Source organism: Kryptolebias marmoratus, linkage group LG12, assembly GCF_001649575.2.
Source record: "Kryptolebias marmoratus isolate JLee-2015 linkage group LG12, ASM164957v2, whole genome shotgun sequence".
In the NCBI taxonomy this organism is placed as follows: domain Eukaryota; kingdom Metazoa; phylum Chordata; class Actinopteri; order Cyprinodontiformes; family Rivulidae; genus Kryptolebias; species Kryptolebias marmoratus.
Window position 1 is genome coordinate 5371611 of NC_051441.1, and position 26333 is coordinate 5397943.

Sequence of the window (26333 nt, forward strand, 5' to 3'; positions counted from 1 at the left end):
GATTTGGTGCAATCTGTTACTGCAAAGTAGATTTGTGAATGAAATATTTATCATGTGGGTAAGCTCTGATAAATATGTTTTTGTAGGCCAGTTTCAAGGAGACACAGTGTTTTCTGTATATTATCTTTCTACAAAAATAAAATAATATAAATTTTTATAAAAAATGTGAAACAAAAAAGCAAAAGAGATGCACTGCACCACCTGACATGACTAAACTTCTGCAGCTTTCTGGCTTTCCTGTCTAGTTGGCAGAAAGCAGACAGTGCTGCCCTACTTCCATACTGGGCTGTGGTTTCCTGGATAGCCTGAATTCGGATGGCCTGATTTATGATTTGGAAACTGGGCTTGTTGAAAAATTCATAGAATAAAGAAGAGTAAAACCATAACTAAACCTATTAATAACTTATCCTGAAGCTTCTGGACAAAAAAAGGTGTTCGAGATATAAAATGTTTTTGTTCTTAAGTGATGCCAGTGGTGGTAATTATTTAATCCAACAAGAAATAAATGTAAAGAAGAAGTTGAGCTGAGTTTTTGTCCTTCAGCCATGTCTTTGTAAAATCTAAATGAAAAAAGGTATTAAAAAAAGGGAAGAGGGCCCCAGGGCTTCCCTTGTCCTCCGCCCAGGTCAATGAGAGCTTGCACAGGGTTGATGGATCTCCTCAGAGCAAAGTCTAACTCTAGTCACAGTGTAACCACCGTGAAACACCTCAGGACAATCTGTCTTCTGTCTGATGGTCAGAGGCAGATGGCGCCTGGCAACAATTAATGAGCACTGTTTGACGCAGAACTGACTCTTTCATTTCGCCATTGTTTTACTCTTCCCTGCATTCCAGCACTCAAAATTACTTCATTAACTCAATTTTTTTAAGACTGGAAAGAATATAAATAAATTTGGAACAATGTTATGGAACTACAGTGGATATACTATTACCTTTTGATGATGGAAAACTCCAAGTCAAAAAGACAGGCCTTTTTTTCCAAATTAGAACATTTCAGCCACTTATTTCTTACAGTTGAGAAATTTGTGTGTTTATTTGTTGTAAGAGTTATTACCAAAAACCAAAGGCATATGATGATCCATGTAATCTTGCCCAGATTAAAAGAGCAATTACCATGTGGTTGATTCAGCTAAGGGATAGCATAAGTCCTTTACAAAGGTAACCTAGGAGTGACCATTTCTCATAGGAAGTAAATGGACCACATCACTGATATCAACCGTATTATCTTCCTTTGCTATGCTCTCATTTCCTCTGAAAGATAAGGCCCATGCCCTCATCACATTGGTAATGGAAGACAAAATCTGGAAGCTGAAATAAAGAGCTCATGTTTCAACCCAAATGCAATGCTCTGAAATATCAATAACATTCTCCTTTCCTCTCAAGTGCTACAATAATCATAGTGACAAACTCAAACAGACCAGAAAGTTAGTTGATTTCTCTCAACATTTCTTCTTTTCAGGAGGTGTTTGCAAAAATCAACTATATGGACAATGTCACTCTAATCATTGACCTGATTTAAAGGTGTTTTTGAAAGAAACATTGTTTCCAAAGGTCAAATAAATGAGGGTAATCCAGCTTTTCAATAACATGTTGTTACAATTACAGACAGTCTGTTGTTATCTGCTCACCGTTTGATTTAAGCCAAACAGACTTGAAACTATCGATAACTAACCGAATTTATTTAAACTATCACAACCAAATTTGCTAATCAATTTGTGTGTTTAATGCAAAATCCTACAAGGTAATTATTGCTCCCTCAAACACAGATAATTAAGGGTTTCACTTCTGACCTCAAAGTTCTCAGAAATGTACTTAGTAATTTTGAGCAAAGTCTGTATTTGTAATTCTGATAGATATATTTCTTATTTGTCTAATTTTTTTTTTTTTTCAGCTCATGGTTCTTTTCCTTGTAGAGACGTCCTTGTTTTTGTTTATGTTTGTTTTCTCTATTGCATTTGACTTGTGCTTGTTGCTGCTGCTCCTGAAGTGATATGGGGGTATTTTAGTCGCCAGCCACACTTCCCCCCGTTTCTTTTCCTGTGGGGTCAGTGGGTCAAGCGCTTCCTGATGCAAGGGTCAATCTGTGGAGGGGTGGTCAGGCTGGAAGCTGAGCACCCCAAACTGCTCTGGTTTGTCCATTTTCTTTCCCCCTCTCCTGTTAGTGCTGTTGCACCCTGACACTGGACACCATAAGGTGACATGTGGAACTTAACTCCAGGGAGGCAATTACTGCAACAAGCTCCAAGATCTCATTCATAGCAACAGCAACAGGTTGCTCACATCCCCCACTGGAAAAATAGTACCAAAACAATAACTCTTACCCTTGCTGTAGTACATGAGTGCAAGATTTTCCTTGATTTACATGGTTATATCTTCTATAAAACCTATTGTATACACATATGCAATGCCTTCCTGCACACCCTCAGGCTATCTTGAGTCCTGAATGAAGCACCATCAAACAGATTAATGCTTCTGGCTCTTACAGCTTATGCAGCACATGAACAGCCTCAATTTTACAACACTTACTGAAAAATACAGCACTGCAGTGTAACATTTGAGGGCTGCAAAGGGTGTGGGAATTAGTGACTCGACTGTCAAATTTTAGAATACTCAAAGTTCTCAGCTGCCCAAACTGTTTTCCAACACATGGATGATGAATTTCTCCCTTGAATGCTTTCCTGTGGGAACATACTGCTTCTTTCACAAATGTGGCCCACTTTCTCCCCATTCCAGCAAATCTCCAACCATCCCACCTCCTTGTTACGGCTGTGTTGGCTGACTGCCGCTCGCTCCCATCATATCTCAACTCTAAAACAGCTCCTGCTGAAAGCAGTCAGGCACGTCTTGGTTCTTCGCACCCGCAGAGCCACTGTGTCATTTCTGTGTGTGCAAAGGGAATCAGTGAGCAAGGCAACAGGGGGGTATGTGTAATGGGGAGTGAAGACAGAGCAGAGCAGTGGCCTCTTGATGACATGCTTTCCAAGACTGAAGTAACAATATGTGAGGTCTGTTTGCCCTTATGTGTGCTGGAGAATCATAGAGTCGTTGTCTAAACAGTTACGTGTGCCCTGACAGTAGTTAAAATCAAATAAATACACTGATTTCATAGACGAGAGGTAAAAATACATGGTTACGGCATTTGGATGGTAAAACGATCCAATCAGAAACTGAGTTCTATTTTCTAATAATATGTAAATGAAATGGAGCAAGAAATCACTGTTTTCATGTAATTCTGAAATTGTCTATAAATGCAAGGTAAAAATTCTCCCTACTGTTTGTGTCAAGAGGAAAATGTGCAGCACCTAATGGAAAGTTTCAGTGCAAAACAAATATAACAAGTCTGAGAGAAACAATGTGAAGTTTCGGTACTTTTTCACCACTTTTGACATGTGGTTCTGTGGAAAGGATGTGAACAATTAATATCTCACCTATTGTAAATAAGGAGCGTTCACCCTGTGTGGCTTCAGTTTCCACGTTTCAGTCCTTTGTCTAGTTATATTATATGTTAATGGCAATGCTAAATTAATGGTGGCATAAAGGTTTATAATATTCATATGAATGGCCATAAAATACTTGAGACTGGACTTGTTTTAGGATTGCAGCACTACATTTTGTTCTTGGCCTTGCTCAGACTGCCCATTAGTTTGTCAATCTGATCAGAAATAATTTCTATTTCTCCAAACTGAGGTTATTCAAACAGCTATCTACAACAGGTAAGAAACTGTTCATGACCTTTCCACCAAACCCTACTTAAAAAAAAGAAATCTGAACTGTCGCTTTAGGAATGTATTAGCTGTAGCTATTATCTTAGAAGAATTTAATAGCTCAGAGAGCCGTCTTTAACTTGGATAAGGAAGGTGAGAGGTCATCATCTGAGCATCTCCCTCCTCAGCTCTATCCCAAAACACCAGAGTGCATTCTTCTTCCCACGTCTAATACACTCAGTGAAACTGACAGCCAGTTGACTCCTGCCGCACAAAGCTTGGGGCAAACATTCTTTAGCCTTTAACAGATTATATTCCTTAAGACAAAGCAAAAGTGGACATATGCAAAAAGACAGAAATATGAAAACAAAACATTACAAAGACATCATAATACAAGACTATGTGTGAGAATAAAGATGAAACTGATACAAATTGATAAAATAAGCTAATTAAATTAAACTTTTGTTAACTTCTTTAAAGTTTTGGCAATAATTGCAACCTCAAAACCAATAAACCCTAATGAATCTAATTGCAAATCTAAGTCCCACAAGAAGAAAAAGTCCTAGAAATATACACTCGACGTATACAGTGAATTTATTATTTTGCCTTAGTAGCACTGCATTGTTAGCTGTCATGCCAATAAAAGATCTTAGAGCTGAATACAGGAAATATGAAGGGATGGATGGAATAAAAAAAGACAGATGACGGAATGAGAGTAAGAAGCAGAAAGAAGTCAGGCCTGTCACCATTTGTCACTGTAATCTCTTGTGTGGGCGACTGCTTGGATTCTCACAGCAGTAGTCTCAGCCACACATCATGCAACTCATTTCACTATCCTTGTGTGATTTTTTTTTTTTTTTTTGTAGAACATGAACATAATGTGTGAATAAGCGAAAAGATTTTGAGAGGGAATGCGAGATGCCTGAATTGGGTGGGTGCAGACGTGGTTGTGTTTGCTTCACAGTCATTTAGATTCATATTTTTAGCCCCTGTGGGCGACTTGTTGTACTTCAGATAGAAAGCTTGTGCTGTTTGCCCTCTTTTCATCCTTAGATAATATGTGGAAATCTTCCAGATAACAGCGAATACACCAAAGCACAAAACAGTCTGACTAATTCCTGACCCACGGAGAGAGGAGAAGTCAATGTTATTGAGCTGTTGAACCACAGAAAAAAAACAGGACAAAGGTGCTTTCATCCTGCTCAGATGCTATATTTATTTTTCTTTTCCAAAAACAGCTGCGAAACCACTCAGAGCAGTAAATTTACCATCTGTAAACATTTGTAGATTGACCAAATTAGTCCGGCTTTTCTCACGCTTTCCATCAGTTGGTGTCACCAATAAAGGCCAATATTTTTCAGCAGAATACATTTATTTCACTGTGCTCTTCAGATGTGCTCAAATAACTAGCAACAAAGAGAGCATCTTCTGCATATAATTTAACATTTGTTCAGGATGGGCTTTCTGTCTAATCATTCTGTTGTTATCCTTGTCCATATGCAAGACGTCCGTTGTCAGACGCAGCTCCCACTCAGTCTGTGAGCGATTGTGTGAGATTATGTTGGAAATTCCACAAAGACTCCAGGAAATATTAAAATAATAATCCTTACACGTGTTGGTGTTCCATCACCTCTCCCCAATCCGAATTCAAAGAATGCATCACCATTTTATTGGCTTTTTTGGTTCACATTAAATAAATAGACAAGAGGAATTAATTATTAAATAATTTATCGTTTTGACTTTGAGCTTTGATGAGCATCTTCTTGAGCATGAGCAAGTTTGTGAAAACCACCTAATTTGTTTTGATTAAAAGAAGTCATTAAAAGAAGGATTCTGTTATCACAAAAAACCTTGTAAGTGTGCAGATTCAGCCTTGTTAGATTGAGTTTGAGCATCTCACACACGACACAACTGTGTCAGCTTCCAGTTCTAATAAAATCATTGAAATTTAATAAAAATGTTCTATAGGAGACAGCAGGCGATCTCCCTGGGTACTCCTGTTTCCTCCCACAATCTAAAAACAGACATGTTAGGTAATCGAGAACTCTAAATTGTCACTAGAAGTGAATGTGAGTGTAAATGGCTGTCTGAACCATTTTGGCTGGCTACACAATATGCTGATGTAGATTCTCCATCATCCAGGGCAAAAATGTATACGATGATGGAATTGATAACCCTCCTCTAAGTCTAGTTGTTTTTGCTTTTTAACCGTTTTTAGATCTGTCTACAAAGAAATGCAAATGTCACATTTTAAGTTTTTTTCCCCACTTTTTTCCCCAGTTTTTTTTTTTTTTAAATCCGTTTTGGGGCTCCAGAAATACTGTCTCCATGTGGATGCAAGGCTGAAATAATAAGAAAATATATATGTTAGCATATTCACAAAACGCTATTTCCCATGTAGACGTCCTCTCAGTCTTTAAGTCTCTATTCCTGAATTATTTGTTCATCTAATCTGGCTCTTAGCTATTTTTGCTTATATTCTTTAACACAACACCAAGAAAGAGAGAGAAGTGAAATTCCAGAACAATTAAGGTGATAGTGGTGATGTGGCGAAGGTTTCCATGCTTGGAGAAATGATCCATCACTTCCTTAATAATACCTGACACAGGCAGCTGTTTCGAACCCGCTCACATCAAATTGTCTCCCAGAGTCTCAGGTGCAACCCAAAAAAACAAAAAGAAAGTGAAGACAGACGTATTATTTTGGGTATACGCACACAGACAGTCACAGGATGTAGAAATTTGTCCACTTGCGTAAGACACCGTCTGCCTTTTAAATGGAAGTGAAAACATGGCAGGACTTTCAAGTGCCAACTATCTATTGTGACCTTTCTATCATTAACTCTGACAAAGTTTGCAGACCTTCTCAGACATAATGACCATCCAGAGTCTGTGGTACTCAAATATTGCAGCCTGGCCAAGACTGACGTGTTTATTACACCCAGACAGATGAAACAGGATGACCAAGAGGCTGATTAACAACAAATGTCTCTTTGCTTGCCCTGTGCTATGCAAGCTCATGACATTTAGTTCCCCTGCCTGCACCTCATATGCAGAGCTTGCTTAAAATGGCAAAGGATTACAGGCCACTCTGCAACAAATACACACACAACTGAGAAGCGTAAAAGAAACAAAATGCCTAGAAACATCTTGAAAAGTTCAAAGAGTTTGGATGAGATTTCCAATCACTTTTCTGAAGTTATAAATAGCACACTTGCATGACAACAAAGCCACAAGTTTTTTCCAAAAACCTAGCTGTTGTCAGTTGTGTTGGCTGCCCTGTCATCTTCGATATTTCAGCCCGTCTGCGTGGTCACACAGACATAACCTTGAAGGCCATCTGCATTGCAGCGACTGGCGGGGGAGGAAGGGAAGTGCCCCCCTCCTGCTACTACATAGCCTGCGCTGCTGTTACTGCAGCACAGGACACTTCTGCTACATTCCTCTGCTGTCCTCTGCCTCCCCTACGCCTCACCTTGCTTTTTTCCACTCATACAGTCCCTGAGCAGGACAAGGGGGGAGATAAAGGAGAAAAAAGGCGTCATGCTCCTACCTCTGAAAGATGCACTCTGTGAACCTCGTAAGGAACATCTAAACATGGACACATCACCCATGCCTGTCCTTGAGAGCAATTCTGTGTTTTTCTTTATCTGCTCTCAGGTGGGATTCTTTTTCCATGCCTACAAGGTTCTGTTTTCTCTGCTACACCTCCTCGCATACACCTACACACACATCCACACACATTTTGTTAGACCTGAATAACACTGACGAAGTACACACCTGACTGGATTTTGCAGCACGATCGCTGTTCGAACACCCACCACGTGTGTATTTTAAACATCCAGAGCTGAGAGGCTATTTAGATGGTTGGAGTATTGAAAGAGGAGATGGAGGCTAAAATTGGCATGTGTTCAGTGAAGTCCAGTCACCTGTGGAGGCGCAGGGAAAGCTCTGCGTAGGTAGAGGAGCAGGCGAGCTCACTACAACACAGCACACATGTAGCCTTTGGTAAAGGCTATTGTTTTCTCCCAAAGGTCCGGCTCTGCGTTTGGTGGAATACAGGACTACGTCTCTGAGCAGGCTTTGATCAATGATGCATTTCCTTTCTGACACATTCCACGCCTGCGTCCGTGAAGCCCACTCAACTCTATAAATAATCCTCATGATCTTGATGCTTGGCTTGGCTCCTTCTGTCTCGTCAAGAAGCTGGCAAACGGATTCACGGGCTGTTCTGAAGCCAAGCATCAAGAAGCAAATAAATACTCCTCACTGGTATCGACTCCTGATTATTTTCAAGCTGCAGGATGATGAACCTCTGATGTTCTTTGGTCTGATCATCTTTCTGATCATTAAAGGCCTAGCATTCCTTGAAGGAATGCATATTGCCCGCCGCCTTTCATGCCAGAGTTTTAAACTAAAGTCATCTCATGCTGAGAAGGGATGCTCAAATCTTTAAAATTGCTATATGTAATTTCATAATATAAAGATATTGTGAGACCTCTTGAATTATGTTAGTGCTCTGATGACTTTCAGCTGAAACCACTTTGATTTTTATTTCAATATCTGTAAAACAGACCAAGTTATAGCCGTTTTTGTGTTTGCTAATGTTGATCAGCTGTGATGGCCATCTTGAACTGGGGTGACTCCAAAGAAAATCACTTGTAGATCTACATTAAATGATTACTTTCTGAAATAGTCAATATTATATATTCAGTAAGTCACGAGATATTTTGCTAACAGACAGAGTTCAGTAGTTAATAGCAAAGTTTTAAAATCAAATTTTCAATCAGTTAGTGCTTGGAGTATGTGTTAGGGATGACTTTCAGCTACCGCCTTGCCAAATTTTAGCTCAATATTATAGTTAGTAAGTTTTTTTGTGTTTTCAAAAGGTGCTTAGCTGTGGCGACCATCTTGAATAATGCTGACTTCAAAAGTTAGTTGTAGCTGTGTGTAATAGTAATTACTTTCTGAGAGTTTCATTTAAATCCATCCACTGGTTCATGAGATAATTTGGTAAAAGACAGTCATACAATCACACACACACACACACCACTATTATCCATCTTGACCTTTCTGTGGCGAGTGATAGACATCCCAGTCTCCCTTTCTGTGTCTACATTTCTTGTATCTGATGTGGTGTTTACAAAAGAAGCCGTGCTTATTCTACTCAGACCTGACCATTTGTTTAAAAAAACCATTGCTTCAGACATAGAATAACCTTAAACATCCATCTACTTCCACATGTCTAGGTAGAATCTTTCCCTGAATTTCAAATATCTAGATGGATCATTTAAATTTGGTGGCCTTTTTGCGCAGGCGTACACAGAAGAGAAACTCCAAGATATTACAGTGCTTAGGGGGAAAGTAAAGCACCATTCCACGACAGGTTCTTCCCCAATTCAAAAAACAATTTTCCTCAGGAAAATGAGTTCTGGTGTAGGCAATCCTAATTCTATTCAAAATATTCAATCCAAACTACAAGGTGGCAGGAATGTTCTCATCCCTCTGCAGCCAAATTAACTACTAATTCTTTGTGCTCCAGTTCTTTTAGACTGTGCTGCATCAATTTAAAAAAAAAGACCAGCAGAAACTAATGTTTGCTTTTATTCAGCTACATTTTCTGTTTCAGCTCAGTGTTGTTGCTCTGATCTGCCCAGAGCTGCTGCCTCTCACTACATGAAGTTTAAAGCAGGATTTTTGTTTTTTATTTTTTAACAAAGCCTCATGAGGGATTATTAATGCACTTAGAGATAACAACCACTGGGGGGATGCAAGCACATTGCTGCAGATCTGTTACCAGCACTAGTGTAGTTTAATATGGACGAGACTGAAATAATTTTACACCAATACACAGAAAAACAGGGTCAATTCAGAAGAAAGAAAAAAAAATTATTATTTACACCGCCTGCCGCTGACCAGCGAAAGCTGATGATGATGATTTTACCAGTGTCTGGGTGTCTGTCTGCTACTAAAACATCTCATGAACCACTGAATGAATTTTAATTAAACTTGCAATTAGTAATCAGTGTAAGGCTACAACTGATTACCTTTTGAAGACAAGCAAATTCAAGATGGCTGCCGTGGCCAACTGACTCCATGAAACACAAAAAATGGTTATAATTCAGTCAATGTTATAGATTTGTGCTGAAATCTGGTGTGGTTGTAGCTGAGAGTCATTCACATTTCATGCTCTAAGTACAACTCATTGCTCTGGTCAACCCTGTTTGTCTGTTAGCAAAATATCTCATGAACCACTGAAGGGATTTTTTAATAAAACTGTCAAAAAATAATGATTGGATGCACATCTACAGCTGATTACCTTTTGGAGTCAATCCAATTAAGGACGGCCACCAGAGCTGATCGATCTTAACAAACACGAGAACGTCTCCAACTCAGTCAGTTTTACAGATGTTGAGCTCAAATTCAAAGTGGTAGTAGCTGGGAGTCATTCACAACACACATTATGAGCGTGACACCATGCAGCATTGCATGAGACCACAAATAAAATTCATGTTTGACCTAAACAGCTACAACTCCCTTTTTTTTAAACATAAGATGATCTTAATTTGAAACTCTAGCATTAAAGTGGCAGGGGGTATATTTCTTTAAACTTAAAAATTAAAATACTCCTTATAGTTAAATTAGTTCTAATTCTAACTAGTTCTAATAACTCTTAATCTATAATATACAATAATGTTAACAGACAATGGAATGGGTATTTTTTGCTTCATGTAATCTGTAGGTTTCTTGGGGAGGGGGGGGGGGTGTAAGGGGATTTGAATGCCTATTTTACAAAGAACTAACTAACAGATGCTCAAAATGGAGCTAAAATGAATCAGTTCTACAGAAGCAGAGGGAAGAAATGTAGGACAGGGTTGTGAGTGTTCGTTAAACGCACAGCGAAGGGAGGAAAGAGGACATGGGAGCTGAGTGCTTCGATGTGGCCACTTCACAGAAGAGCTGTGGATGGAGGTGACCTTTGTGTTTGTCCAGAAAGCTGGCAGGACGGCAGCGAGGAGAATCCATTTTGCACCGTCTTGGTGGTCTGATACAAATGATTGAACAGCTGAGGCAAGACATGGACGACGTTTTTTTTTTTCTGCATCAGACAGAAGGCAGGTTGGTGGGGACAACAGGGAGAACTGAGGGTCTTATTTTTAGGAATGGCCTCACTTTTCTTTTTTTTTCTTTTTTGACTGTGAGGAGGGAGTCAGGATTCCCTGCAAGGGAGCTGAACAACAGGAGAGGTGAATTGGATAAAAATATGTAAGAAGTCACTCTGATATCCAGACCTTGATAAAAACTGACCCAGTTTCATCAAAAATCCAAGGTCATTGTGTTAAACTGAATTTGCTTCCCTGATGTACAATCTGCTTAATGTTATAAAGTTTACAAAAAGAATATAAGCAAGAAAAACATTTAATTTTGAACTACAGCATGTTCTGTGTATTGTCACATGTAATCATTAGATGAATGCTTCATTTATTGTTTGTGGGAAATTAGGGAAATTCTCCAGGGAAATTCTTTAGGGAAATGTTTTAGGGAAATTATTTAGGGAAATTCGGGTTGGGCAATAGGAACAACTGTGGATGTAAGCTATTTGTGGCCAAAAAGAATGCAATGCTTTTGATTTGTGATTATTTTGCTTTTAAAACAAGAAGTTATTCAAAACTTTTGACAAGAAACAAACTTTTACAACCAGCTTTGAGTTGATATTAGGGGCTACAGGCAGTTTTATGACTCTGAAAATGGATATGGGGTAATTTTAAACACAAAGCTCTTATTGCCACAGCACACAATATTTTTGAAAGTTGGAACACGCAGGAGAAATGTTGTGAAACAACTTATTTTCCCGACGAGCCGCAAAGCAGCAACAGCACACACCAAGGAGAGCAGCTGGAGGAAAAAAGGTGGATCTCAGCAAAAGTGGCCCAAATCTGATTTATCTGATTTAAACATCATGCAATTTAAAGTTTGTAACTCTGCATTGTTTAGTTTTGAACTGATAAAGCTGCTCGAATGAGAAAAAAAAACTATAGCTGATAGACTCCAACGGCCGATATATTCGTTCAATCGTCCAACCCTAAAAACAAGCACACCTCATTACTCATGCTGTTGATTTTTTTTACATGGAAAGATTATTTTATCACATGTGGGATTCACAGGCACAAAACAATCAACACATTGCAGATTATCTTATGCAAATCTATCCTCAGGAGTGCTTGGGTATAAAAACTCTGTTTAAGGGGGTTGAGGAAAGTAATCTGCTGAACGTCTCCCACAACTCTCTCTGGACTCCGCTCCATCATGACGACCATCTCGATGCGCTTTTTCTTTGAGTCAGAATACTTTGAAAACACCAAACTCCCACAAAAATGACAAATAAGAGCAGCACCGATGACGCTGCTTCACCGTGGGTGAAGCAGCGTTTGGTTGTTTTTGTCTTTAGTTCTGTCGTGTTCTCATATGGTTGGTATTACAGCCGTCTGTGGAACATTAAGAAACTTGAAAGCCTTCTAGCAGCTGAATAGACGGTAGTTTCCGGCAGCAGAACCACAGGATATTCCCGGTCTCCACCCCCCCAGTTCATATCATCATTGCTCTGTGTGGTGAGCCATGAGGCCTGCTTTCTGAAAACAGCTTAGAAGACAGAACAGCGTCGCTTCAGTCAGCCCATAACAGCTTCATTACACCATTGTCTTATTATTACTCCACTACCAAAAGGCACACAAGAATGTTTTTTTTACCCTATGTCTATGTGTGCGTTCATGAGTTTGTTTGTTACCAAAATATCTCAGGAACCACTGGAATAATTTAAGTGAAACTTGCAGAAAGTAATAATAGGATGCACGTCTACAACTGATTACCTTTTGGAGTCAGCCCAATTCAAGAGAGCTGCCACAGTCAACCTTAAAAACACAAAAATGATTATAACTTGGACAAAATTACACATACGGACCTAAAATTTGGTCATTAACAAGGTTTGAGCTACACTGTTATGACTCCATCATTTAGCAACACAAGATAATCTTAGTTTAAAACTCTGTGGGTGATATACAGACCATCAAGGTCGTTAATTTTCCACGAGCACTGAATCTCAAAACTATAGTGTATAAAATTCAAAATGCTTTACTTTAAAGATTCACAAAGTCAACAGCACCATTACGCATGTTTCTCCAGAGACAGCAATGCACATGTAAGGAATTGTTCTAATTAAAAACAACAAAAGTACACAGTATTATACTTCATGCCCTTCAGAAGGTAAAAAAATAAAAATACTGCTGCAGAGCTGCTGCAATGACAAACCGGACTAGAGTATGTGGGTGTTGTAATGACATATAAACGGAACCAAGGTCAAAACAGCTGTGGAGGCAGGAGAGGAAAACAACACAAAGCTCAATTAATTAATTCAAACCTGACAAATTCTGACCTACTTTGGCTTTTTTTAGCTTTTAACATTTAGCATAGGAATACATTATTCTTCTTCCCTAAAAGAAAATGTAATCTGAGCGGTAGATGCTGAAATTGTTGCATAAGCATAAAAAAATTTATACTTTTCACAGTGCAGAAGGTTTTGGGGTTCTTAAATGAATTCTGCTAAAATGACAAATCTTCTCTGGCTCAGTTTTATTTGAGGCAATCCCATCAGACAGATGCTGGAGTGACGCTACAAAATAATCCAGTTCACATGCATTAATTCTTCTGTCCCAAAATCTGCCAACCTGTCATTATCACCCACCACTGAAGAAAAAAGGGCAATGCTTTTGCTAATATCTGTGTGCATGTGTGTTTGTCTGTCTGTTAGCAAAATATCTCATGAACCACTGCACAAATTTTAGTGAAATTCTCAAAAATTAATCATTGGCTGTACATCTAAAACTTCTGTACATTTGGAGTCAACCAAATTCATTTAACAGCTAATTAACTAAGTATATTTTACAGATATTGAGCTAAAATTTGGTGTGGTAGTAGCTGAGAGTCTTCCAAGGTCTTGCAATATTGCATGAGACTGCACATAAAATCATTTACAAGGTTCAACCAAAACAGCTCCAGCTCCATTCTTTCTCAATATAAGATTCTTTATTTAAAAGTCTCCCAAAGAAGGCGGCAGGCGATATGCATTCCTTTAAGTAATGCTAGGCCTTTAATTTCTTTTCAAGGTCTAAATGACATTAACTTCAGCATGCTTCATCGTCAGGGCTAAATATTACTACCATATGGTTTTCCTTACTTCCCCCCACATATACTGCGTGTCTGAAGTTGTTCGACCCTTTAGCGGCACAGACAGAAGCTTCTTTGTCACTTCCTGCACAAAGAGCTTATTGTGATTTAACATGCTGCATCTGTGAGCATCCTGGCTGATTTACTGCACTCATTAAGGACAACAGCATCGCCAGGTTTGCACTTCCTCGCTCGCTGTGCAAGAGAGATTTAACAATGTTGTAACACCGCAGCGAGGTAATAATAACAGAGAAAGGTTTACTGCATGGTCACAGCACAAAAACATCCCCCTCCGTCCGTTTATTTCCTCTTTTTGCTTGTTTTCTGAACTGTGAGGCCGGCTGAAGGACAGAGGATGCGTACACACATTTACACACATGCAGATGAAAATGTAAAAGCTCCACGACTAATCTCAAACGTACAGGTGACAGAAAACAAGAGCTGCTTAATTCAATACATGAGTGTCGTCAGTGAGCAAACATTGTGTTAAAGCTGGACAAGGGCGAACAGAACTCGAGCTATAACAGGAACTGGACCAACAGGTTAAAGTAAAAAAGCAGACATTGTAATTGGACAATAAAAATGTGAACCAGTCATTATGAGAATTTAAATTTCATATATTTCATGTAAAAAAAATTAACATCTACTTCCCACCCTTCTCACCTTCAAAATAAAAGCACAGCAAAAGCTGGTTTCGACATAAAAGCAGAAATTTTGGATTTGTATGCAAAGTGATTTATATTTGATTTATGGTTTTTGGGCTGGTTGACGACCCTGATGTGGACTGAAAGACGGAAAATGGAGACAAGGGGTTTGCTCATTTTTTAAGAAAAAAATCTGAGGAAAGTTTAGAACATTTGAATTTTTCCTGCACCACACTGATAGATGATATCTACTAATGAAGCAGAGCTCAGGATTCTGTTGATTTTAAACAGAGCCTCCGTTCTAACCAGCTTCTTCTGCATCGTGTCCATTTTCATACGATTGCAATGTCAATCAAAACACAGTTGACTTTATTTGAACCCAAATTGTAATCAACTGAGATTTTCTTGTATGTGGGTAATTTGAGTTTATTGGCTGTGACCTTTTTCGAGAGGGAATTTTAATGCATCTTGCAGCTGATTTGATTCACATTTTTGAACAAATATGAACAAAATACATTTTCTCCAAAGCATTAATGAAATACTAAAGGCAGTAATGGAGGGGTATTTTGAGATAATTTGGCAAACAGGAACCCATCAGTGAGAAAGCTTTAGAATAGAATGGGTAAAAAAGAGTTTTTATATAGTGCCTTTTTAGTATTGTTGACAGCTCAAAATGCTTTTACACCACAAGCCACATTCACAGAAACATTCAGAAAGCATTTCTAGTCCATAAAGTCTCTCAGAGGCTGTGCAATTTTTATTTATTGTGTTTTTTTGCACACACTCAGTAACTCTTAAAGCTATGTGAGGCAAAATGGGGTTCAGTGGTAAGCCCGAGAACATTTTGACATGACGCGCCTACAGCGGAGACAAGAACAAGATGGCTGACTGAGACATATAGGACAGCTTTCTGCACTGGAAGACAATATTTGGAAGATTTTGGCTTCTATGGAGTTAAAAGGGAAAATGATAATGACAAGAGCCACACTACATGCAAGTTGTGTAACGTTTCCACCTGTAAGAGGAAGAAATAAAACAGTCAGCATTAGGTGAAGCTGCTAACGAGAGGACCATCGAGCAAGCAACCTCAAAGTTTCCACCGAACTCAGGAAAGGCGAAGTGAATTATAAATCTATTGCAGCTTTTATTGCAAAGGATTTGCGCCCACATCCAATGGTTAAAAGCCAGGCTGTGTGACATTTTGCACTTTGGAGCCACATTAGAACATAATGATCATAAGTTGATTAAATTCTGACAGAGCCAGGAAACAATCCAGTAGGACTGCTATGAAAAATCTGCCTATTTCTTGCAATTCTCCCATTTTTTTTTTGTTGGCAACTCTTCCCCAACAGTTGCTGCCATGTGAGATACTGCCTCTATGATTCCCAACCATATAATTCAGTGATATGAAATCTAAAAAGAAATGCAAAGTGATGTTAATTAATTGGCCTTGTTGCAAAGCAGCACTACAATATCTTTCATTTGTAATTTTTTCTTTAAAAAAGGTCAACAGATTCAGGGGCCAAAGATAGACAGAAACACTTTAATCTGACATAAAACGACAAAGGGAGTCTGGAAATACGGAAACATACAGTCACTTAACGAGGCAACTCTGTTTAATATAATAATTTATGTCACTAGATGTGTAAACTGAAGCCACGTTTTCCATTTAATCTTTATCTCAGCAGGCTGAAGTCTTATTGTGATTAGGATCTTATCAGGCAACTATTAGGCATTAAAATTAATGACACACTCCAAGGGTAGCAATGCATTTCTGCTCTTCAAATATGCATATAATTCTTTAAAAATATGTATGACACGTTCAGGGGGCAACGCCGCCACAATGTGTTACCTCTTTCTGTGTTTACGGGAAAATATTGTTTTGGTTGATGTGGATAAGCTTTGACAGAGATGCTGCTTGTAGCTAACACAGAAACCCAGCTCACTAATAGTGGGAAAGAGAATTGAGAGCAGCCGAGCGCCACTCACTGAGCCTACAGTACATTTCGTTCCTGAGCTGTGCAGAGGTGGTCTGAAGGACATCAATTTCTGTGAGTACTGCCAGCGTGTGGAGAAAACAATGAACAGAGGCAGAATGAAGCCATCTTCTTCAAACTCCGTCCAAAAAGTATGAAAACCTGAGAAATCAATACGCAGGTTGATTGGACTGAAAAGACGGCAGGTGAAGCTGGAAACCTCCATGTTTTTTTTTTAAGCATGGGCTGCTAATTCTGATGGCGTCAAACAACAGGAAGAACAGTTAGAAAATTAAAGGCCACTCGCCACCTTTCATGCCAGAGTTTTAGACAAAAATCATGTTATGATGAGAAATTATATCTTTGAAATGAACATTTTGGGCAGTTTCATCCAATATCTGAAGGTGTCAGGCTCAGAGAATGTGCTGTGGATGACTCTCAGCTACTACTACACTGACATCACTGACCGACTTACAGATTGTTAGTTTACTCAAATTACCTGTTAAAGTTATACCAACCATACTATTAGCTAAAACTACTCATTACTCTGTTATAGTTATCTATATTTGATTTTTCTGTATTTTAAATGCCTCGTCTTAGAGGGAAGTTTATTCACCAATCTTACTATTAGCTAAAATTTACCTGATTGATGTTTTTATTTCTGTATTTCCATATTTGATTCTGTTGTTGTTTCTGTGTTGTAAAGCACTTTGGATCATCTTGCTGCTGAAAAGTGCTATATAAATAAATTTCACTTCACTACATCAAACTGTAGCTCAATATATGTAAAACTGACTGAGAGACAATGTAACTTCCATTTGACCCGAAGGCCATGGGAGGGTTCAACCGAGTTGAAACTTAAAAACATAATTAGTTGTAGGCGATTATCCAATGATTACTTTCTGAAAGTATCAGTAAATTCTGTCCAGTGGTTTAGAAGTATTTTGCTAACAGTTACACAAACACACTCACAGACTCAGGCAAAAACATTATCACCCACCTTCACCTTTCAGCGGCAGGCCACAGTTAATGAAACCATTTCTCATCACTCTCAAAGTTCTCAGTTTGCAAGAATTCACTTCGCTTCACTCGACTCTAATATATAGCTTATATATAGAGTTCTTCAGCAGCAGAGACGTCACGAGTGCAGTTTTTTCTGCCTGTGTTTATCTGACAAAGAGCTGAGTCAGCATGAAGCAAACAAGTCAAGATGACTGAGAAAAGCTTCACATCAGTTGGTCTAAATGCATCAAGCTCCGGCGTATTTAGACTTTATTTTTCATTCCTTTGCCGCCGGGTCAGTGTTTGTCCTTCCCTCTTAAATCCAGCCGTCCCCCCCCCCACACCCCCACCATCAACTCAAACAAACATCCCTCAGTCCTTCAGAGCAAAAAGAAGCAAAGAGTAAAACCTTAGGAGGCATTATGCCCCACAGATGTTTTGCTTTGTCTTTGAGAGTCTGTTTCACACACAAACACGCACAGATAAATACAGCCAGCTCACCACATTTTGAAAACTGATTGTTCAGCTTTCAGCTTCTGCTTTTTAAGACGAAAAAGAAAATGTTTTCCAGCTACACATCCTCTTTCACTTTTTGTCATGCTCTTACATCGAACTGAGCTCTGATTTCTTTAAGGGCCGGGATATTAAACAGGAGGCCTTCATGATGATTCCACCCAAATACAGCTTCTGTGAGAGTTTTTTTTTTTTTTTGAACAAAGACTTTATTTTATTAATTCTGCATTCGCAATCAATAGTTAGCACACTGATTCACAAACATCAAATTCCAATACAACCAAACAAACATCTGAACAATTCGGCAAGTTGAAGGTCCAAGGAGTCTCTTCTCCACGCTCAGTGGAATATAAAACACAGGTTACAAAGGAATTACGGTCATAACATATGGAGTAAAGGGAAGATCTTGCTCTCGTAGCTTTTGCCTGTAACTCAACAGATACATATGTTATATACCTATACCGAGTATACCTGTGTGTTTACACTTATTTTACCTGCTCCTATGTTAATTGCATATATGTTATCAACGGGTTCCACTTTTTCTTAAATGAATCAACGGTCAGCTTTAGTTTTGCTGTTGTTTTCTCCATTGTGTAAACACTCACTAGTCTCTCTTTCCATTGGCTAACAGTGGGGGGCAAGGCTTTATACCAACCTATTGTTATCATTTTTTTAGCTACGAGTACAAGGATTCCAAACAAGTATCTGTTTTCCTTGCTAAATAAAGTACTTGGGGGCACTCCTAGAACAAAGACAAGGGGGTTCCATTCGATATAAATGTGTAAGATATTGGAGATTTCCTCTCTAATTCCTTCCCAAAATGTTTTAATCTTTGGACAATCCCAAAAGATGTGAGTGTGATCTCCAACCAGTCCACATGATCTCCAGCACAGATTTGATTTAGCTTTATCAAATTTTGAAATAAGATATGGTGTTTTGAAATATCTAACAATTACTTTCCAGTAAAATTCTTTCCATGCTGGACTGCTGGTCAGTTTATGTCCATTTTCACATATTTGCTCCCACTCCTGATCCTCAATCACAACATTCATCTCTAGTTCCCACCTTTCCTTTATCCCAGGAGACCCCTCTGACATACATGACTGTAAACATTTGTATAGATTTGACACCGTTTTTTTTAGATTTTTTTTCTTTGGTGACCTTTATGAAGAACATTTCTAAATCAGTAGGTCGTAGTTTAAGAAGAGACCATTCAGTATGGGACATCAGGTAACTTCTCAGCTGCAAATATCTGTAAAAATCAGATGTAGTCAACCCATACTTCTCCTTAATCTGACTAAATGATTTCAGAACCTCCCCTTCAAACAAATCATCAATAAAAATTAAGTTCTTACTTTGCCAGATTTTAAATCCTGGATCCTGCTGCCCTGGTAAAAAGCCTATTATATCCAAGATTTTTACAGCCCTAGATATATATTGAGGAGCTTTCATATTTTTTCTAATCCTGCTTAAAATCTTTTGTGTGCTTTTCATCCACGTATTTTTAATTTTGTTCTTGTTCCAGATTTCAGTTGAGCAAAATGCAAGGGCCTGTAATGAAAATTTAGGGCATGCACTCTGTTCCAGTGTCAACCATGTTGTTTCCTTATTCTGTGTTAGCCAATCTACAGTTGCATGCAATTGTGCTGCCCAGTAATATAATTTTAGATTTGGTAAGTTGAGACCTCCATAAGGCTTACTGCTGGTCAGCTGAGTAAATTTTATTCTGGCCTTTCTTTTCTGCCAAATAAAGGTAGAGATCATTTTTTGCATTTTTTTTAATCTTGTTGTTGGAATCCAGATAGGAAGGGACATAAACAAATACAACAATCTAGGGAGAATATTCATCTTAACTGTTTCAATCCTTCCAAAAAAGGATAGCGGCAAGACATCCCATCTTTCTAAGTCCTTTTGAATTCGATCCAATAACTTTCCATAATTTGCTTCGTATAATTTGGAAACACCAGTGGTAATATTAATCCCCAAATACCGAAACCCGTTAGGAGACCAGTTAAAATTCACTAACTTGGACAGTTCTGGGGGTCGGGTTCCTCTTATCATCATGGCCTCTGATTTTGATTCATTTACTTTATATCCTGAGACTACACTGAAGTCTTTCAAACATTTTAAAATATTTGGAATAGAAATTACTGGGTCTCTAATATACAGTATGACATCATCAGCATATAGTGACAGTTTGTGGGTTCTAATTTTATCTGGTATACCTAATATTGATGAGTCTGTCCTGATCAACTCTGCTAAAGGTTCTATACTGATGGCAAACAAGATTGGTGAAAGGCAGCATCCCTGGCGTGTTCCCCTTTTCAAGGGAAAACTTTCTGACATATAACCATTAACGCGTACTCTAGAGGTTGGGCAGGAATACAGTACATCAAACCAACAAATAAAATTTTCATCGAAACCCATTTTCAATAAGACCTGTTTCAGGAAGATCCAATCGACCCGATCAAATGCTTTCTCGGCATCCAGGCCGAGAAGCATTGATGGGTGTGGGCTTTGTTGGCCAATTGAAATTATATTTAGGGTACGTCTGATATTATTTATTCCGAGTCTGTTGGGTATAAAGCCCGTCTGGTCCGGATTAATAAGTTTATTAATGATCTTTTGTAGTCTTTTGGCCAAGATGGCACTTAAAATCTTGACGTCGTTACATAGCAAACTTATTGGTCTATAAGAGGCACATTGTGTGGGATCTTTACCTTCTTTGTGTATGACAGAGATAATTGCTTCCGCCCATGTTTTAGGTGGATCTTTGGATCCTAAAGCATAATTAAATACTCTGCATAATATTGGAGTAAGCTCAGCTTGAAAACATTTATAAAATTCTCCAGGGAACCCGTCTGCTCCAGGTGATTTGTTATTTTTAAGCTTTCCTATGACAGATTTTATTTCTTCTTCGGTAATTGTCTCCACCAACGTTTTAGCTTCATCCTCGTCAAGTTTGTTAAGATTAATTTGTTGCAAAAATTGTTTGATTTTATCTGCTTTGTTAGGAATGGTCACCGAGTGATATAATTGTTTGTAGAATTTTGAGAATTCATTTGCTATTTCTTTGGGATGGGATACTAGTTTTTTGGATAATGGACACGCAATTTTTTGAACGGCTCGACTTGCCTGCGATTTCCTTAGTTGAAAAGCCAAGAGTCTACTTGCTTTGTTTCCCTGTTCATAGTATTTTTGGTTGGCGAAGCGTAAAGCGCCCTCTGCTTTGTAAGTTAGTAAGTCTTCTAAATTTTGCCTGCATTTTTTTAGTTCTTGTAATACATCGTCCTTGTTTGCTCTTTTATGTTCAGTTTCGAGTTTCCTGATTTGTTCTTGTAAATTCTCTTGTTCTTTCTCGCGATCTTTTTTGATCTTTGAAGAAAATGAAATAATCTTGCCCCTCAAGTATGCTTTGGCTGTGTCCCATAAAATAGAAGGGGAGACCTTGTCCCCATCATTAATATCTAAAAAGAGATTTAATTCGTCTTTTATATATTGGATTGTCTCTGGGTTATTTAAAAGTGACACATTCAATCTCCATAACTTTAATGGTTTCTCTAGGTCCACATTTAAAGACATTGTCACAGGTCCATGATCTGAAATGGTTTGAGGTTCAATATGACATTGCACTACTCTGTAGGCCTCTTGTTTGGGGACGCAAAAGAAATCAATTCTGGAATGACTCTTGTGAGCCTTAGAGAAATGAGTGTAATCTCTGACTTTTGGATGTTTTGCACGCCATACTTCCACAAGCCCCATCTCCTCTAGCAGGTTCTTCAGTGCCTTTGTTTTTGCAGATTGATATTTTTGTTCTAATGGAAATTTGTCCATATAATGGTTCAAGACGCAATTAAAGTCTCCACCAAGAACAAGTATTCCTTTTGAATGACCTGCTAAAATCTGTGCTAGCTCTTTAAAAAAACCTGGATTATCCTCATTTGGGGCATAAACATTCATAATTGTTAGAGTGTTTCCCCCAACCGAACCAACCACCATTATCCAGCGGCCCTCTTTATCCTTGAGTATGTTTTCTGCTACAAAGCATAAAGATTTATGACACAGTATAGCTACGCCCCTTTTTTTATAGTTTTCATAGGATGCACTGAATATCTGTCCCACCCATTTTCTCTTTAGTTTAGCATGTTCTGCATCATTTAAATGCGTTTCTTGCAAAAGCCCAATTGTACAATTTAACCTTTTTAACTGCGCTAGGACTTTTTCCCTTTTGATAACGTGATTTACTCCATTAATGTTATAAGTAACAATTTTCAAAGTATTCATAATTATGTGAAAACAGAAAATATTTTACTTCCCTTCAATATTATATTGGTACCTTCCTTGACATATTTAACATTCAAAATCAACTCGCCGAGAAACAATGAACAAAATGAACAAGCAAACAAATCATCGTCTTCATAGAACTTCCAATTATTCCATGTGCTGCCCTTTTGGATAACATAGGCAGCACACTCCTGATGTAGGATGGACAGGGAGAGTGATCTCCCTGGGCGGGGTACACCTAGTGTGAAGGCAGCAGCCCACATAGTCTCCTACTCTGCTGCGTTAAATGCCCAGTTAAAGAGGAGAAGAGAAAAAAAAAAAAATTAAAACATTCACCAGCACCCGCCTACCGACATTCTAGGTATTAATATTATACTACCTGCATGTCCTTATTTATATAAATATTCCACCTTTCGTAAAAATAACGGCTAAACCGGGGCTTAGCCAAGAGAACATTACCATCTCAACCTTCCTTGTGTTGATCCACAGAGTTTAATATGGCCCTGATGTCCATGGTGTCCGGGCTTGGATCAACCCTCTCACGTCTCCCCTGGGTCTGCCACTCGTTGCGCAGTAATTCTCTCTCCAAAATGTCTCGCTCCTCCACCTCTACAGGGATCCCAAGTTCCTTCAGAGTGGATTTGGCCTCCAGTAAAGAGGGGAAAGTTTTGACACCCTTATCCAAAAACAGTCTCAGTTGAGCCGGATATGGTGATTGTGCCTTGATGTTGCGCTCCTTTAGCTTTTTAATCACTTCACGCACTTGTTTTCGTTTTCTCTGCACCTCGGTAGAGTAGTCCTGATCAAAGTACACTTTGCTCCCCCGAAACTCCACATCCCGCTGCTTCCACGCATGCTGTAGCACCATCTGTTTGACGTTGAAATCCAGAAAGCGAACTATTATGGATCTCGGTGGTGTTGCTGGTTTCGGCTTCGGAACCGTAGCTCTGTGAGCTCTCTCAATACAAATGTCCGTATCATCAGGCAGCTTCAGCCCAGATTTGAAAAAATCTGTAATAAACTGGATCATCTCTTTTCCTTCTGAATCCTCCTTTATCCCATACACTCTTATATTGTTCCTGCGCATTCTGTTCTCTATATCGTCCAGTTTAGCAGTTAATCTGGTGTCTTTTTTAAGTAAGTAAGCTAACACCCTTTCTCGCTGCATGCCTCGGTCTTCTGTGTTACTCACTCTCTCCTCCAGTGTGTCGATTCTCTTTTTTATTTCTCCAATTGTCGCCTCCATCCGAGTTTGAGACTCTAAAATGTCTCGTTGTGCATTTCCAGATTCTTCTCGAAATTTGCGGAGCTCTGTTAGCATTAGCATTTCGCTCTCGGTGACGTTCTGAGCTAAGCTAGCATCTAGCGTTAGCTGCTTTTGTGTCATCTTCATCTCCTCGTTTTTCTCCGTCTTCAGTTCTCTTCTTGTTGTCTTTTGTGTCGAAGTCATTATGATATTGTTTCCTGGATTCTTAGGTGGATTTATTTTCTTACAGCAGGCAAATTAAGAGTTATCTCCGTCGGAGCGCAGTCCGCAAACGTCTTTACTGGGTCATGCCGGAAGCGGAAGTCCTCTGTGAGAGTTTTTATACAATAACAAAACACAATTTTATCCCTGACTGCACTATATGGAAGTATTCATTAATAATGCTTTTTCATAGTTTCAAATTTAGCAGAAATTCATCACTATTTAATAAGTAAACACATTTTAGTAAACTCCTCACACAGTTTACTGTTTTACTGACAATAAACTACTACTTTTTTAATAGAGATGCACATTATTTAGCAAAATACAATTTGATAAATGACTAAAGTGGAAGATTAATGGTGGAAGCAGTCATGTGGACTGCCAGCCTCCCAGCAAAGACTAAATCTAAATCTTAACATGAAATGGAGGATTTGTCAGAAATATTTTACTGTAGGTCTCTTCCTCCAAGCATATTCAAAATGTGATGAATTGTAGGTCATAAGAGTTTAATTTTTTATTTGTCATTAAAAAGGAACAACTGGTTATACATTTTAAAAAGTGTTTTCTGTTTGAAATATTAAAGACATTCAGACACATCAGTAAAATTATTTCTGTGCTGATGTGACCATCTGTGGTGATGAAAAGACCAGGAATTAGCATCCCTGTCATTTTTATTTTATTTGTTGTCGTTTTTAAATTTGTCTAAATTCATTATCGTGAAATTCTAAGCAGTTTTATAATGTTCAATTATCAGAATCAGAATAAAGTGGGTGGATGGTGAGAACAGAGGATATCATAGTGAGTGTTTAATAGCCTGAAGAAACTAATTTTGTCATTTTAAAACCATCCTGTAGTCAAACATAAACTTGAAATTATTGTAGGACCAAATAGATTTATTGTGAGATGGCCTGATGGTCAACTTTTGCCTTTATGTTTCATCACAATATAATTTTTTTTAATGTCAAAGTCACTTACTATAACAAGGTTAAGATAAAAGTTTGCTTAGTTACCAAAATAGCTCAAACTAATTTTTTTTGTCTGCCAAAAATGAGCAACAAAATTCAAATTGCTTCAAAAAATGACAAGTAGTTCAGCAGCGAATCTGCTGCCATGATAAATGGAAACCGCAGATTATAAAACGTAACAAAGCTGGACCAGGATAGAATCAGAAATGAGAGCAGGTCTTAAATTTCAAGGAGGTGTTGTGAAGATTTATATAGCTCATTATCACATTATGAAGAGCCTTAAGCCAAAAGAGATGGTTGAAAATTGTTCCAACAATCACATCTGTTTATCATGAGCAGGAGAGGACTGCAGATTCAGAACAGTAAAAGGGCAAACAGGGGTCCACACTGTATCTCAAAAATGCTAAATGTTTATCTCGTTACATAAAAACATATTTATATACGGCTAAAGATTTCCATAAATGCAGATTTCCTTTTGTATAAACACTGAGCTCTTCGTGACATTTGAGAATCAGGCCATTCAGTTGCTCCACTCAAAAATTGTATTTTAACATAAAAGCTTGTGAACCACTTCAGTTAGAGCTAAAAAAATAAATTCTTTATACTTTAAAATTGAGCTTATTGAAACTTATTATTGAAACTTTCAAGGTGCTGCGCCACATTCAAACCTAAATCATACAGGGTCAGGGGCCCTCCTTTATTGTGTTGCTTTTGTGGCAATCCACGTTTTGGGGGACTCCAGAAATTTATTTCCTTCTCTGGCTCCACCTGAGTCAATAACGCATTTCTACAGTGCATGTTTCAATTTCAATTTATTCTCCAAACAGCCTCATCAATAAAGAATGCAGCGGGTGACTTGACACAAGCTTGCAAATAACCCTACAAACGCGACAGCCCAAACAAATACCGGTATCACACAAGTGGCCGTGGCACATCTGCGTGTCTGATCACCACTCCTGTCAGTCTGCAATCAATACATGAAGAGGGAGACTGCAGAGGTGCACCGTGAGGCCTGGGATTGAAGATGCTTATTAGTTACTGCCTGCTGGGGTTCTGTATCACTTACGCAGCATCGAGTCTGGGAAATGCAATCCTCTTCCCCTTCCTCCTCTATCTGTCTCCCGTCTGTTGGGAGGTGGGAAGGAGGGGGCCGAGCAGCTGAAGAGGGAGGACTAGCTCATCCTCCCACAAGGACAAACTTTGGTGCAGGAAGGAAGACATTTAACAACATTAGCAAATGGTTCACGTGTTTGCGTGGCGGAGTACATGCTTGTGCTCGCAGTCTGAAGTACCAGAGGGATGTGCAGTTCGGTCTTCGCCTTGAGGCGGGCAACGGGACGATATTAGATCATGAAGGATTAGAACGTGTTGGCAATCTGCCAAAGCAGAGAGATCAACGTCTATAGGGCACATTCTATCTATTGTTGTTCTATGCTTTCTGGTGACGAGCAGATTTTCCCCAAATCACACCATTGGCTAGTCCATTTAATCCTAGAGAAAAAGCAATCAACCAATCACATCAAACAGTCACAGCCAAAGATTTCTCATTCAAACTGG

The 26333-nt window shown here is 38.7% G+C and overlaps 1 protein-coding gene across 1 annotated transcript in view; it reads right to left on the bottom strand.

Annotated features, from left to right (window-relative positions):
• Positions 1-26333, bottom strand: part of si:ch211-210g13.5 (inactive phospholipase C-like protein 2) — a 77413-nt gene that overhangs the window by 29052 nt on the left and 22028 nt on the right. The gene's annotated exons all lie outside the window — the stretch shown is intronic.